General features: G+C 46.1%; 1 long non-coding RNA gene across 1 annotated transcript; it reads left to right on the forward strand.

The window, feature by feature from the left end:
• Window positions 1-9,063: 9,063 nt before the first annotated feature.
• LOC141580540 (uncharacterized) lies at window positions 9,064-14,864 on the forward strand. The gene is made up of 3 exons (XR_012512730.1): window positions 9,064-9,208; window positions 11,426-11,507; window positions 12,007-14,864. It is a non-coding gene; the product is annotated as an uncharacterized LOC141580540 (long non-coding RNA).
• Window positions 14,865-15,155: the final 291 nt, after the last annotated feature.

A 15,155-nucleotide genomic window follows, 5' to 3' on the forward strand; every position in this document is an offset into this window, starting at 1 on the left:
ACTTGGACAAAGATTTGAGCCCCTTATATCTCATGTCACTACCTTGGCCCCAGGTGTCCCAGCTCGATACAGCGGCAGGGGAAGTGGAACGAGCTATGTCTTCAGCATCAGTGCTCTGCAACCTGGGGACTCTGGGGAGTATTACTGCATGCATGACTATGGGTGGCCAAACCACAGTGGTGCAACCTGTGCACAAAAGTCCTGCTGCCTGTCATAGAGCTTGATTTTCTAGGGCATCTGCTTGTACCTGACCAGCCAGCATCCTATTCCAGAGAGATGTAAGACATGTGGGCCCTCCAGATTTAACATACACACCTTTTCTATGTGGATGTAGCAGCCCTTGTCTTTACCCTCGGCCTTTCCTGTTCACTGCACTTCTGCTGACTCCTGAAGGCCATATCTACTCCTCGCTGCTCTTCTGAAGCTGGGAAGGCAGCTCTGCCTGCACACATGGCAGACTTCAGGGCCTGGAATAAGCATCCCATTGGATAGCCCTCAATCAGTGGTGACAAGGGAGGTGTTTACATACCCCAGCTCCCTCACCTCTCGGGTGTGACAGCCCAGAGGCATTTTCCCATGTTTCCACATGGGCTTGAGCTTCAGTTGTCCATAAGAGTAGATGCTTGCTGATGTGCCTTTCACTGTTCATTTCCTTTTCCCTGCCTCACTTTCCTCCTTCTCTCTCAGGGGTTTCTGCAGCTTGTAAATATGGTGCTTGCATAAAAGTTCTGATTATTAGAAACTCAACCTAAGACTGTAGGCAAATCCAAATCCTCATTTGTGGTGGTATGTGTCCTCTAAATTCTTGCCAATTCTCCTCTTATGATGGGTAGAGAAATTCAGAAGTTAAGAAACCATTTAATTTTCCTTTACCAGTCTCTCATAGATTGCAATTAAGTAGTGATTCCTTTCTTTTGGGTCACAAAGTTAGAGGAGTCTCTAACAAATAGCTCCACACTCTGATGTCCACATTAGAGCAGCAGTAGCAGAGAATCCTCCACCCCAGGAAACCCCCAGACCAGAGGACCCTGACTCAGATCCCCCCAGCTCTCTTGTTTTATAAAGCTGCTGACTGCTCCCTGTTCCCTCCTTCTCCCAGCCATATGACTTTGGATTCTTCTTCCGTAGGGGAGGACAGTTGGGGATCCTAAGGGAGTTTGGTAGGTCAAGTAATGCAACCTCTCCTACCACCCAGAAGATGTTTATGCCCTAATCTCTGTAACCCATGAATGTGAAATTATAAGGCAAAAGGAAATTGGCAAATGTGATGAAGACTCTTGAGATGGGAAGACTATCTTGGACTATATTGTGGGCCCCATGTAATCATAACTGTCCTCATCAGAGGGAAGCAGAAGGGTCAGATCTGGGGAGATGTGACTATGAAGGGAGAGGCTGAGTGATGTGAGGGACAGGCCATGGCCAAGGAGACACAGCCGCATCTAAAAGATGGAGAAGGCAAGAAAACAGGCTCTTACCCCTGGTGTCCACAGGGAAGCTTATTTTAGCCCAGTGAGACCTCTGTGAGGTTTCTTCCTTCCAGAATGGCAAGGGAATAATTTGATGCTGTTTGAAGCCAGTAAGGATGGGGTGATTTATTACAGCAGCTACAGGAAACTCATACACAGGGAGAGAATAGCATTTGCCTCTCTCAAGGGGATATTTTCTCTCTGATCTCCTAACCCTTTCCAACTTGTCAGCATTTGGTGTCAATTTTGACAAAAGATGGAGACTTCAGGGCCTGGAATAAGCATCCCATAGGATAGCCCTCATCAGTGGTGACAAGGGAGGTGTTTATAGACTCCAGCTCCCCAGCTTTCATGAGGAGAGCTAGCACCAGAATTCCTCTTAGGGAGGAAATCTTCTGGATAACCCCCTTAATTAACTTTTGTACATTCTGGGTATCTGAGATCTGGGGGGTTAGACCCCACTGCACCTAAGAGGAGGTTAGGGTTGCCTAATAGGCAGGACACAATCTGAGTGGGAGGGACAGGGCCAGAGATGGAAACGGATAGAGGAGAGGAGGAAGGGGTTACGGCAAGGCAAGATGTGCTCCTTCCCCCAGGTCTGAAGTAAAGATGTTCAGAGTTTGCAAAGGCTTAAAGATAGTTGCATTTTGTTCAAGAACCTGCAGAAGGGGCTGAGTTTAATGTTAGGGTTCACATGGTATTGGGTAGAGGCAAAAGAAATCTGTAAATTTCACAGCATTATGGTTTTGTCTCTTCTCCCATTTTATAGGCAGTGGGATCATCTGTGGGCTGGACTTGTCCACATGGAAAGAACAGACTTAATGTCAGACACACCTGAATCTAAATCTCAGTCCCAGCACTTGCTGACCACGTGACTTTGGGAAAACCACCCCTGTCCTCTGATGAATGATCTTCTCATCTGTAAAATGGAGCACTACAGATATCAAGAGATGTGCTGAGGGTTTATCCAGAAGATGTACCATTAAATGTAACTTTTTAAAAATTTAAATTTAAATGTTATTTATTTATTCATTCTTTTTGAGATGGAGTCTTGCTCTGTCACCAGGCTGGAGTACAGTGGTGCAATCTTGGCTCACTGCAACCTCTGCCTCCTGGATTCAAGTGATTCTCCTGCCTCCGCCTCCCGAGTAGCTGGGACTACAGACACGTACCACCATGCCCAGCTGAATTTTGTGTTTTTAGTAGAGACAAGGTTTCATCATGTTGGCCAGGATAGTCTCCGTCTGTTGTTTTTGTGATCTGCCTGCCTCAGCCTCCCAAAGTGCTGGGATTACAGGTGTGAGCTACCATGCCTGGCCAACGTTTCTTTTTTCTTTCTTTTTTTTTTTCAAAGAATACTCAGTGCTCTGTATGTACCTCTGAATATCCTAGAATGAAGAGGCTGTGTAAGATATTACTTGCCAGGTGTCATTTTCAACTAAAAGTCATCCTTATTCATTACACAGAAGTTCCTCACTAGGGCCTATAGGTTTCACGTGCATTTCTTTCCACCACAAACTCTTCCACCAATCCATTTATGTGTAGCTTTCGAAAGTTGAACAAGGAATTGCAAATAACCATTGCATCTTTAGTCTGGACTTTCCTTGAGTACTTTCTGTGTATGTTTTAGAGCTGCTGTAACAAATTCCCAAAAATTTGGTGGCTTAAGACAACAGAAATGCATAGTTCTGGAGGCCTGAAGTTTAGAGTCAGTTTCTCTGGGTCAAGATCATGGTGTTGGCAGCCGGCCTTCTCCAGAGGCTCTACGGTGTTAGGTGAGTTGCTCACATAAAGAGACTACCAGGCAGGCTTCGTGTGGGCAACAAGGCCATTTTATTTCACACTTGGGTATAAGCGGGCCAAGTCCAAAAGAGGAGTTAGGCAATGGGAGTAGGAAAGGGACTGGTTATATGGGTTGGGGCAAATGGTTACTTAAAGGTGGTAATCTATTTTAGGGAGGGGAAGAGCGTCATGAGATGCATGGTCCTAAGGGTAGTGGTCATCTTTTACAAACAGGCATGATCATAAGGGTGGAGGTATCGGTTGCAAGCAAAGGGGAGAGTGCTGTAAATCACACAGTTACAGGGGTGAGGGTCTTGAGAAACCTAAAGTCTAGAGGGGGAAATTTTCGCAAGGCTGAACAACGGTTGAAGGTTGCAGGATGAGAGCAATGAGTTAAGGCGGGAACTAGTTGTCTGACCTCTCTTTGTGGCCATTCCATTACTTCAGACTTTCTGGCTCCTGGAGACCATCCAGGAGTGTACGTGTGAGTCACCAAGGCTATAATGGCCAGGCTTGGACTCGGAGGCCTGACATTCCATTTTCTTATATATGTATAAGGAAAAAGAAAAAGGCGATGTTTCTCAAAGCCTTCTTCAAGTGTGACAGGGGGATGCGTGGACACCTAAAAGTGGAATTTTTGTTGTTTTGTTAAGTGTTTAAGTCTTTGGCTTAGGGTGCCTTTTTATGTATTTAGCAAGGTGCTGGTTAGCATATTTTTGAGCTTGAAATTGTCCTAATAGGATGAATTCTCTAAAAATAGCATTTAAGCATAATAGCTTTAAGGTGGGTGGTGATGAAGCCTTGGGTAAAGGTTGGAGGGGGGTGGTCCCAGAAGACTCGGATTAAAAGGGATATGTGTGGGTTCTGGAGAGGTATCACACTGCATCTTGACATTAGCCTGGTATTGCCTGGAATTCATGGGCAATGGATTGGTGTTTCTGGTTGATCCTAGAAGGGTGAAGGCTATGAAACAGGACTGGGGATAAGACAGGCAAATGAACGGGGAGGGTCAGCAAACCATCTTGTCTTAAGCAGCTGAGAGGTCCTGGGACAGGGAGTGATATTGTGGAGTTGTTAAAAGTAGTTGCCATAGAGAATGACTAGTGATGGCCTGGATATGGTTTTGTAGGAATTGAGAGATTAATGGGAAAATCAAGGTCCAAATAAGAGGAGTAAAAAGATGGGTATTAGGGGAGTAAGGACTGAAAAAAGCCATGACATCCAGCTAGAAAATGGCCAAATGGATGTGGCATAGTTATTTGCCTGGTTAGCAAATTTTGGGGCCCTGTCTTTGAGTCCTTTGAGTCTTTCGATATTATCATAAACTACGCCGGACTGATTTAAGTAAAAGCAACATTCCTTATTTAGAAATATACAGAATTCTCCTTTTTCTGCAGTAAGTCGAGGCCACAATGATTTTGAAGGACAACTGTGGCTAAAGAGTCGATTTGAGCTTGAAGGTCGGGCCAGGTATTATGTATGTCTGTAATGCTAGCAGAGAAATTAGTAGGCAGACTGTGAAACATGGTGACAGAGGTGGTGACCCACGCTATGCCAGTTCCAAGGCCTACAATGGAGGCTGCAAGCCATATTCCCACAAGTAATGGAATCAGCTGGATGACTCTTTTTTGTCCAGTAGGTGTCATTAGGGCACAGGCAAGTTGTTCATTACCACTGGCAAATTGGATTCTAGCAATAAGGAAGGCTAAGGCACAGGTAGCTGTCCAGTTAGTAGGTAAACACATGCAGGGGGAGGAGCCACATTACACAAAAGACCGGGGGCAAGGCAAAACTGAAAATGTAGGGTGAAAGAACTGGAGTGTTCCTTGCCATGGAGAGTCATTTATTTATTGCCATGGAGTGTTCCTTGCCATGGAGGGACTCGAGGAAGGAGTCAAGGGTAGACGTTCATGGGTAGAACCATGAGATATTAGCTAAAATGGTCTGGAGAAAAACTGAACCGGCAAGGCAAGCAGGCATAGGCCGTTTAAATGTAGACAAGAAGGGCAGTTAGAAATATGATTAGACAGAAAGTAACAGAAATAGAGAGCTTGTGAGGTGTAGACCAAGCTTTAGCAGTAGAGTCCTGCTGCAAACAGCGAAGTTAAGAGAAGGATTCATGTTAATGCTGGAATGTAAACTAAACTCACGTGTGGTTTGTGTCTACACTTCAGGAATTCGAGTGAGCTTAAGAGAAATAGGAGAGAGTACTTGTGAATTCTAAGAGGAAGGTAGATGGGCTAGGCTGGTCATCTGATGGGGCAGTTTAATCCTGGAATGGTGAACCCAGTGGGGAGGGTCTTGTAGACAGACAGCAGTTGGGGTACTGTAGACAACCAGGTAGAAACCCTTCCACTGAGACTGTAGAGCTGGAGAGGTTAGATCCTCGATCAGCACTGATTGTTTGGCTAAGATGTCCTCATAAGGCTGGGTACCTTGAGTGGGTAAGAAAAGATTAGCAGTTTGATGAATTTCCTGCCTAGTTTGTTGGAGAACTGGAACATAGTCTCCAAGAGGGCTAGTGTCTGGGAGAAGTTACACCCAAGGAAAAAGATGTGGCCATATAGGAGTTCAAAGGGGCTGTATCCTTTGGGTTCCTGGGGAGTGGCATGGATTTGGAGAAGAGCGATAGGTAGAAGAGATACCCAGTCCTTCTTTAGTTGAAGGGTGAATTTGGTAACATGTGTTTTTAGAAGGCCATTAGCTTTTTCTACTTTTCCTGATGACTGAGGGCAGTAAGGGGCATGTAGATTCCACTAAATGCTAAGGCTCTGAGAGACTGCTTGGATGATTTGACTAATGAAAGTGGGGCCATTTTCAGATAGTATGGAAGTAGGCAGGCCAAATCAGGGAATGATATCATTTAACAGACAGGAAATAACAGCAGTGGCCTTTTCCGTTCCAGTAGGGAAGGCTTCAGTCCACCCTGTAAAGGCATCTGCCCATACAAGAAGATATTTGAATTTTCTGACATGAGGCGTATGAGTAAATTCAATTTGCCAATCTTGCATGGGAATAAATCCCTGTGCTTGGTGAGTGGGAAAAGGAGAGGGTCTTAAAAATCTCCAGGGGCTGGTAGGGTGGCACATGGAGCACTGAGATGCAATTGTTTAAGGATGGACCTCCATGAAGGGAAGGAGATAAGAATTTCTAAGAGATGGGCCAAAGGCTTATATCCCACATGAAAGTAAGTATGAAAGGAAGAAAGGATAGAGTGGGTTTGCAAGGCAGGAAGAAGAAATTTTTCCTGTAGGAGTAATTGTTGAAAAAAAAAATATTGTCTGCTGTGGGGGGGATATTGGTGCATTTGCTGCCTTTTTAGTTGTATCATCTGCATAAGCATTTCCTTGGGCAACGGGATCTGAAGTTTTTTGGTGTCCTTTACAGTGGGCGACTCTGGCCTTGGCTGGGAGAAGGGCAGCTTTAAGGAGAGCTTTTATTAAAGAAGCATTGCTAATGGAATATTTTTGTGTAGTGAGAAAGCCCCTTTCTGCCCAGATGGCCGCATGGTGATGGAGGATGTGAAAAGCATATTTGGAGTTGGTGTAGATGTTGACTTTTAGCCCTTTTGCCAGGGTGAGAGCAAGCATGAGTGCGAATAGATACGGATGTGGCTCTTGTGTAAGAACTCCAACTGCACAACCCTGAATTTCATCAGTGTATAAGGAGAACGGTTGGGTTGGATTGGTATAGCAAACAATGGGTGAAGGTAAAGATTTTGTACAGGTAAATCATAGGTGCCATTATGTGGGGCAGCCAAGGGAGAAGGAGGAATAGGCACAGAAGTTACATGGGGTACCTCGGAAAAGAAGGTTATTTATTTACTTTAGAAGAGAGTTAAGGGTGGCAGCCGGGGGTGGAACCAGGAAATGTCTTGGCACACAGAATGAAGAAAAAGGGTGAAGCAGCAAGATAGGAGCAGGGCATTTAAGTTTCCTTAGTAATTCGGGTGAGTTTCAGAGAAGTTCGGGAGACTACAGGGGTTTGGCACTGTAGGATGGATGGGAAGGTGGTGACCCACACCCTAGGATTAAGGTATGGGGACATAAGAAGAGCTATTGAGGGTTCAGGGAGGAGGGTGGCAATGAGGTGTGGCTGTAGCCCAGGAATAGTTAAGGAGGCAGACAATTTTGTTAGGCTGTCTTGACCTAACATGGGAAACGGATAAGTGGGGATAATTAGGAAAAAATGTGGAAAAGAATGCTGGCCTAATTGACACTAGACTTGGGGAGTTTGGGAGGCCTGGAGGCCTTGCCATCAATTCCCACAACAGTTATGGAGGCCAAAGAGATAGGTTCACATGGAGTGGGTGGCCGCCATATTGATTAAGAAGGGGATAGACTTACCCTCCACTGTGAGAGTTACCCAAAACTCAGTGTCCACGATGGTCCAGGGGGCCGCTGAGATGTTTGGGCAGCGTCAGTCTTTAGCCACCAAGCTGAGGAGCATCATCGTGAGTCAGACAGTCCAAATTACAGTGGGGTCCCACAAGACAGGGCAGGGCTTGGAAGGAATCCTGGGCTGCGGGCATTCCTTAGCCCAGTGGCCAGGTTTCCAACACTTGAAGCAAAGTCTGGAGGGTGGACGCCATAGTCTGGGCACTTTGATGTCTTTTTAGCTGGTAGCATGGCTGGGGTTTGTCTTACAGCAGAGGCAAGCATTTGTAGTTCTGAGAAGCACTGCTGCTGGGCAGCTTTTTCTGTATTACCAAACACCTGCAGGCAAGGTTGATTAATTCCTGTTGGGGGGTTTGAGGGCCAAATTTTTATATCTGTGGCTTTTTTAATGTTAGGGGCCGATTGGGTGATAGACATTTTTCAGGGGTGAGAGTAGAAGTTAGGATGGCATTTAAGTTACTCCAGGTGAGATTATAGGACTGGGTTAGGTATTGGAGGATTAGACAAAATGGAGCCTAACCTTTGGCTGATTTGGGTTCTCTCAGATAAAGAGAAAGAAACGTGCACCCTAACTATGCCTCAGGCTCCAGACATCTCTCGAAGAGGGAGTTGTTGGGAAGGGGCCGAGGAGTTGCTGCAGGACTAAACTGCAAGCCTGCCTGGGTATGAGGTGTGGAGGTGACAGGAGGGGCATAAGGAGGTGAGTTGTGGGCAGAGGAGGAGAAGGGATGCTCTGGGTAGGGGTTAGGGCCTGGATTGGGATCTGGTTCAGATAGGCAGGAAGGAGAAGGGTCTGGAGGGTTGATGGACAAGGAGGATTCTGACTCACTGGTAGAGGTAGGAGGCATAGATGGAAGGGAGAGAAGAAAAATTTGGCATGGGTTACATTGAGAACAGAGATTAGGGAGGGATTGGAACGTAAAAAATTGCCTGGACATAGGGAATTTTAGATCGTTTGTCCATTTGTTGACAAAAATTGTCTAGGTCTTGCAGAACGGAAAAATTGAAAGTCATTTTCTGGCCACTTAGAGCCATTGTCCAATTTATATTGTGGCCAAGTGGTATTGCAGAAGAAAATCAGATGCTTAAGTTTCGGGTCAGGTGATAGCTGGAGAGGTTTGAGGTTTTTTAGAACGCAGGCTGAGGGAGAGGAGGGAGGAATACAGGGTGGGAGGTTGCCTGTAGTTTAAGAAGAGTGACGGAGACAAGGAAAGTGAATGCATGACCAAGCAGTTTAGCAGGCATCCCAGACTAAACCTTGGTCTGTACCTGGGATGAACTGGTCAAAGGGGGAGTCCCCCGCATTGATCCGTCACATACGACTGAGAGTCAATGACCAGAACAGACGTCTCCACAATGATCAGTCACTGAGGGAAGACTGTCTTCCTGGTTCCATGACACATGTGGGATTTTTTCTGGTCATGAACTTCACAGAAAGTTCTGTCTTTCTTGTCTCTGCTAAAAGGAAGAGGAAAATGAAACTGAAAGGAGAAGGAGGCTGACAGGTAGAGAGAAAGGCTAAAGAAGAGAGTGGAGGCAAACTGCTTACCTGATCTGAGGATGGTGAGTGCGTCTGTGGGCTGGTTTGATGAACCTAGGTCGTAGGTTGGTATCTTCACAGTGGGAGCACAAAAAGAGCAGGGACAGGCAGTTTGGTCTCCTGTAGGAGTTCCTCCATCCCGGGTTTCAGCACCAAGTGTTAGGCACGTTGCTTGTGTGAAGAGACCAACAGGCAGGCTTCGTGTGGGCAATAAGGCTGCTTTATTTCATGCTTGGGTGCAAGTGGGCCAAGTCTAAAACAGGAGTTAGGCAAGAGGAGTAGGAAAAGGGATTGGTTGTATAGGTTGGGGCAAATGCTTAAAGGTGGTAATCTATTTTAGGGAGGGGAAGGGTGCCACAGGATGCATGGTCATAAAGGTAGTGGTCTTCTATTACAAACAGGCATGATTATAAGGGTAGCGGGTATTGGTTTCAAGCAAAGGGAAGGGTGCAGTTAATTACACAGTTACAGTGGTGGGGGTCTTGAGAAACCTAATGTCTAGAGTGGGGAGGTTTTTGGAAGGCTGAGCAGGAACAATGGTTGAAGGTTGCAGGGTGAGAGCAATCAGTTGAGGCAGGAACTAGTTATTTCACTTCTCTTTGTGGCCATCCAGTTATTCCAGACTTTCTGGCTCCTGGAGACCATCCAGAGGTGTACATGTGGGTCACCAAAGCTATATGGCCAGGCTTGGACTTGGAGGCCTGACACAGAGAGAGTCTGTTCTGGCCTCTTCCAGCCTCTGGTGGCTGCAGCTTTCCTTGCCTATGGACACATTACTCCAGTCTCTGTCTCTGTAGTCACATTGCCTTCTTTTCTGCCTGTGTTAAATCTCTCTTTCCCTCTCTTATAAGGACACTTGTCATTGCAGTTTGGGCCCACCTGGTTAATCCAGATAATCTCCTCATGTTAATATCTTTAATTTACATATGTAAAGGTGCTTTTTACAAATAATAAAGACATGAATACATTCCAGTGAAGAGAATCTGACATTTTGGGGTCATACTCAGTGTATTAAACTGTTAAAGTACCAAGTCTTTCTGTGCACACACACACAACAGCCTCTCTCTCCTCATCCCCTTTTCTTTTCTTGTTTCTCATGATCACAAGTCATTTCACTTCCTAAGTGAATCCAGAACATTTTATGTCCAGGTCAGAGGGGCACGCACAGGATGGCCTTGCTCAGGGTTTGCTTAAAGACCTGCTCTGTCCCACATTATCATGTAGAAGGAAGGACACAGCCACAGACAGCCCTCAACCATCTGGGAGAAGCTGTCTCTACAGAGCATAGTCATGGGCTGTGGTTCTTTGGGCCTCCGACTGTCTTCAGGGGTCTGTGTTTTCAGCCCTCGTGGAGGGTTTGGATGGCCCCTGACCCAGATAGGATCCACCTTGGCTTACTATTTTCCCCTTCTACTCACTAGGGAAGTATATTTGGTGTAGGCTGAGTGAGGCAACAAAATTGTCCAAAGTATAGAAATGACTATCATTTACTTTGCATATTTTTTAGTTATGTTCACGAGGCATTTTGTAATATTTTGCAGTGCATAACAATCAATTTTCTAGAATGCCTTGACTCACTAGATGGGAGTAATCCCTAATTTAGGAATAAAATATCCAACCGTCTTTAGAATTGGGACACAAAAATCAAGTGTTGGCCACCTGCCCTTCCCCTGGCCTCAGCTACTGCTGAGAGCTGTTAGGAAGACCCACTTCCCTCCCACTTCTTGGATTTGCCTCCTAACAGATTCCCATGATGGAGCAGGCCAGAGGGGCCAAGAGGCTCCCTATGAACACAGGAGAGCTGGGTGCTCCTGGGATCTCTAACTGTCCCATCTGGGCTCGGAGCAGCTGTTACCTTGGCATTTACTTAGAGCATAAAGCAGAACAAGCCCCATCTCCATAAGAATAGAAAGTCCAGTGATCTTGCTGCAGGCATCTTGCTGACTCTGAGGTGACCTCTGTTCCAGCCGTTGGCGAGGAGCTCCATGAACAGGGCAATATCTTGGCCCTGCTCAGTCCAGCCTCAATCTCTGTGGAACCTGAGGCACCCCCATCAGCTCCACCACCTCCTGGCAGCTGCCAATAAAGTGAGCATTCTGGAGAGGGGCTCTGGTTCAGACCATCAGACATGCAAATTAACTCCATGAAAACCTGTGTTTATTTAACCCTGGGGGCATGGGTCCTACTTCTAGAGCAGCTGACAGGAACTCCCTGCCTAATCACATATCCCTTGCTCTTAGGTCCAGAAGGAGCGGATCCCAGGACACTCCAAGATGCGCTTCCTGGCCCTGTTCCTCTGCCTTCTGGTGATGGGCTTTCAGGGTGAGTGCATTTCCCACTGCAAACCATGCAGGGGCTTTAGCCCTTGACACAGGGATAATGAGCTCAAATTGGAAATTACAGTGGGACATGGAGGGTGATACGCCTTAATTCTCATTAGGAAACCAAGGCAGAGAACCCAAGGCTAACCATGAGGCAGAGGTACCCACAGCCTTGAACCTGTCCTCTGCATCTCAGAGGACCTCTGTCCTTGCTCCCATCCCATGTCCACCTCTCCTGAGAGGCTCCCCAGGGCACTGGTCAGGCTGTGAAGTGTGGACCTGCCCATTGGCCCCTGAGGGTGGGGCTGCACTGTGCCATGTCCCCTCTCATAGCTGCCCTGGTCCTGAGGACACTTCCCCAGCCATTTCTATGTGGAATGTACACAGGAAACGGTGGTAAGGTCTGGGGGTTCTAATTTCTGTCATGTTTAAGCATGGCATGAGCCTTTTTCCTTTGGGAAAGTAATGCATTGTGCTGCCTGGATGGGGTATCTTTACAGGCTGCAGTGGGCAGATTGTCCTGACTCAGTCTCCAGAGACCTTGGAAGCAACTCGAGGCGACTTTGTCTCCTTCACCTGTAGAAGCAGCACAGATGTAGGCACCTCCATAGCCTGGTACCAACAGAGACCCCAGGAGGCTCCCAGGCTGCTCTTCTTTGGAGCTTCTGCCCGGGCTGCTGGAACCCCTTCCAGGTTCCGGGGAAGTGGCTCTGGCTTTTACTTCTCTTTCTCTATTCATGGGGTGGAAGCTGAAGACATTGGGGTGTTTTACTGCCAGCAGCATTTCAGCCAGCCTCTCACAGTGACAGGTCTTCAAACTAAATTACCCTGTCTGGGTGGATGATACTTCTTTCGTGCACCTGCTTCCCACAAGGGGTGCAATCTGAGAGTGTGAAGGGTTAACATTATAGATGTCTATGTTTACAGAGTTTGTGATCTCTGCTCTGTTAAATCCGGGTCAGGGCAGAGTTATTTCCTCAAATTTAAATAAGAGATACAGAGGAAGAGAGACAAAGAGGAGTGAAACCAAGCTGTTTCCTAGACAAGTGCTTTACCTGGCCTGATTTGTTAATTTTTTTCATTTTCTTGCAGCGTATCAGAACACTCCAAAATGTAAATGATTAAAACAGTAATTATTTGTTGTGAGTCTATGGGCTGACTGGGAGGTTTTTCTGCTGCTTGTCCTGAGCTCCTTCATGCAGCTGCAGTCAGCTGGGTCAGTGGAGTAGGCAGTTCCTGTCAGCCTCACCCACCTGCATGTCAGTCAGCATTGGCTGTGGCTGGGAGCCTGGGTTCCTCTCTTAGTGACATAGGAGGGCGGTGGGAGCACTCCAGCTCTGCTTCAGGTATTTAAAGGTGAACTGTCTGCAGAAATTTTTATATTAGTAATAAAACTGTATCATCTTGTAGAGATCTTTTGCCTCCCTGGTCAGTTGTATTCCTGGGATTTTATTCTTTCTGTGGCAATTGCAAGCTGGAGTTCGCTCCTCATTTGGCTCCTGGCTCGATTATTGGTGTTTAGGAATGTTAGTGATTTTTGTACATTGATTTTGTGTCCTGAGACTTTGCTGAAGTTGCTTATCAGCTTAAGGAGCTTTTAGGTTGAGACTGTGGGGTTTTCTAGATATAGGATTATGACATTTGCAAACAGAAATAGTTTTATTTCCTTGCTTCCTATATGGAGGATCTTTATTTGTTTCTCTTGCCTGATTGCCCTGGCTGGGACTTTCACTACTATGCTGAATAGGAGTGGTGAGAGAGCATCCTTGTCTTGTGTTAGTTTTTAAGGGGAATGCTTCCAGCTTTTGTTCCTTCAGTATGATGTTTGCTGTGGGTTTGTCATAGATGGATCTTATTATTTTGAGGTGTGTTCCTTTAATACCTAGTTAATTGAGAGTTTTGAACATGAAGGGTGTTTACAGAAAGCGTTTTCTGCATCTATTGAGATAATCATGTGACTTTTGTCTTTAGTTCTGATTATGTGATAAATCACATTAATTAATTTGCATATGTTGAACCAACCCTGTATCCCAGGGATAAAACATACTTGATTGTGGTGGATAAGCTTTTTGATGTGCTGCTGGATTTGGTTTGCCAGCATTTTGTTGAAGATTTTTGCATCAGTGTTCATCAAGGATACTGGCCTGGCCTGTACTTTTCTTTTTATGTTCTGTCTCTGCCAGGTTTTGGTATCAGGATGGTTTTGCCCTCATAGAATGAGTTGGGTAGGAGTCACTCCTCAATTTTTGGAATAGTTTTAGTAGGAATGATACCAGCACTTCTTGGAATGTCTGGTACAATTTTGCTGTGAATCCATCTTGTCCTGCGCTTTTTGTTGTTGTTGTTGGTAGGCTATTTATTACAGACTCAATTTTGGAGCTCATTATTGGTCTACTCAGGAATTCAACTTCTTCCTGGTTCAGTCTTAGGAGGGTGTACGTGTCTAGGAATTCATCCATTTCTTCTAGATTTTCTAGTTTGTGTGCGCAGAGCTGTCCTTAATGTTCTCTGGGGGTTATTTGTATTTCTATGGGGTCAGTAGTAATATCCCCTTTGTCATTTCTAATTGTGCTTATTGGAATCTTCTCTTATTTTTCTTTATTAGTCTAGCTGGCTATTTTATTAATTTTTTTCAAAAAACGTCTCCTGGATTCCTTGATCTTTTGAAGGTTTTTTTGTGTCTCAATCTACTTCAGTTCAACTCTGATTTTGATCATTTCTTGTCTTCTGCTAGCTTTGGAGTTGGTTTGCTCTTCCTTCTCTCGTTATTTTAGTTGTGATGTCAGGTTTTAAAATTGAGATCTTTCTAAGTTTTTCATGTGGGCATTTTTTTTTTCTCTCTCTTAACACTGCCTTAACTCTGTTCCAGAGATTCTGGTATGTTGTATCTTTGTTCTCATTAGTTTCAAAGAACTTCTTGATTTCTTCCTTAATTTCAGTATTTACCCCAAATTTATTCAGGGACAGGCTATTTAATTTCCATGTAATGGTATAGTTTTGAGCAGAGAACTGACAGCCTCGGATCTGTGTGTGCCCTCTCCGCACCCTCAGGCAAACAGGGGTGGCTGCTCAAGGTTGGGGAGGGTCCACCGTTCTCCATGCTCAGTTGCACTCTGGCGGCAGTGTTGGCACCAGGATGGGGAGCTGGGATGGGCTGGGACGGAGGGTTCTGTGCCTGTCAAGACTCTGACTGCAATGGTGGTATGGTGGGTAGGCAGGAGCAGAGTGCACTTTTGTCTGAAGCAGTAGCAGCACAGGGTGCATGCGCACTCGTGTGCTGGCAGAACAGGGAGGGCAAAATCTATTCGTGTGAACATGCACTGAGAAAATGATGTGGGGGCTGTGGGCCGGAAGAAGCTGCTGTATGGGGAGGGAGAGGGTGCGCTGGTGCAGGGGCCACTCCTCTGGAGCTCTCCTCAGTCAGTCATGGTCTGCCAGTGCAGGAGCTTTGGTGGGGGCCCCCAGGGCCCCCAGGATGCTAAGCCAGCAGGCGCAGCCAGGCTGGGCCACAGGAGTGGAAAGGCCAGCAGGTCAAGGGGTGCTCAGTCGGACTGGCCTCATCTGATGGGCAAGACCGCCCTGCAGAGTTCAGGTCCAACAGTTCCCCTAGGGGTAACGTCTCCTATGGAAGTAAGTAGAGCTTAGAGGG

Source organism: Saimiri boliviensis, chromosome 1 (assembly GCF_048565385.1).
Source record: "Saimiri boliviensis isolate mSaiBol1 chromosome 1, mSaiBol1.pri, whole genome shotgun sequence".
Lineage (NCBI taxonomy): Eukaryota > Metazoa > Chordata > Mammalia > Primates > Cebidae > Saimiri > Saimiri boliviensis.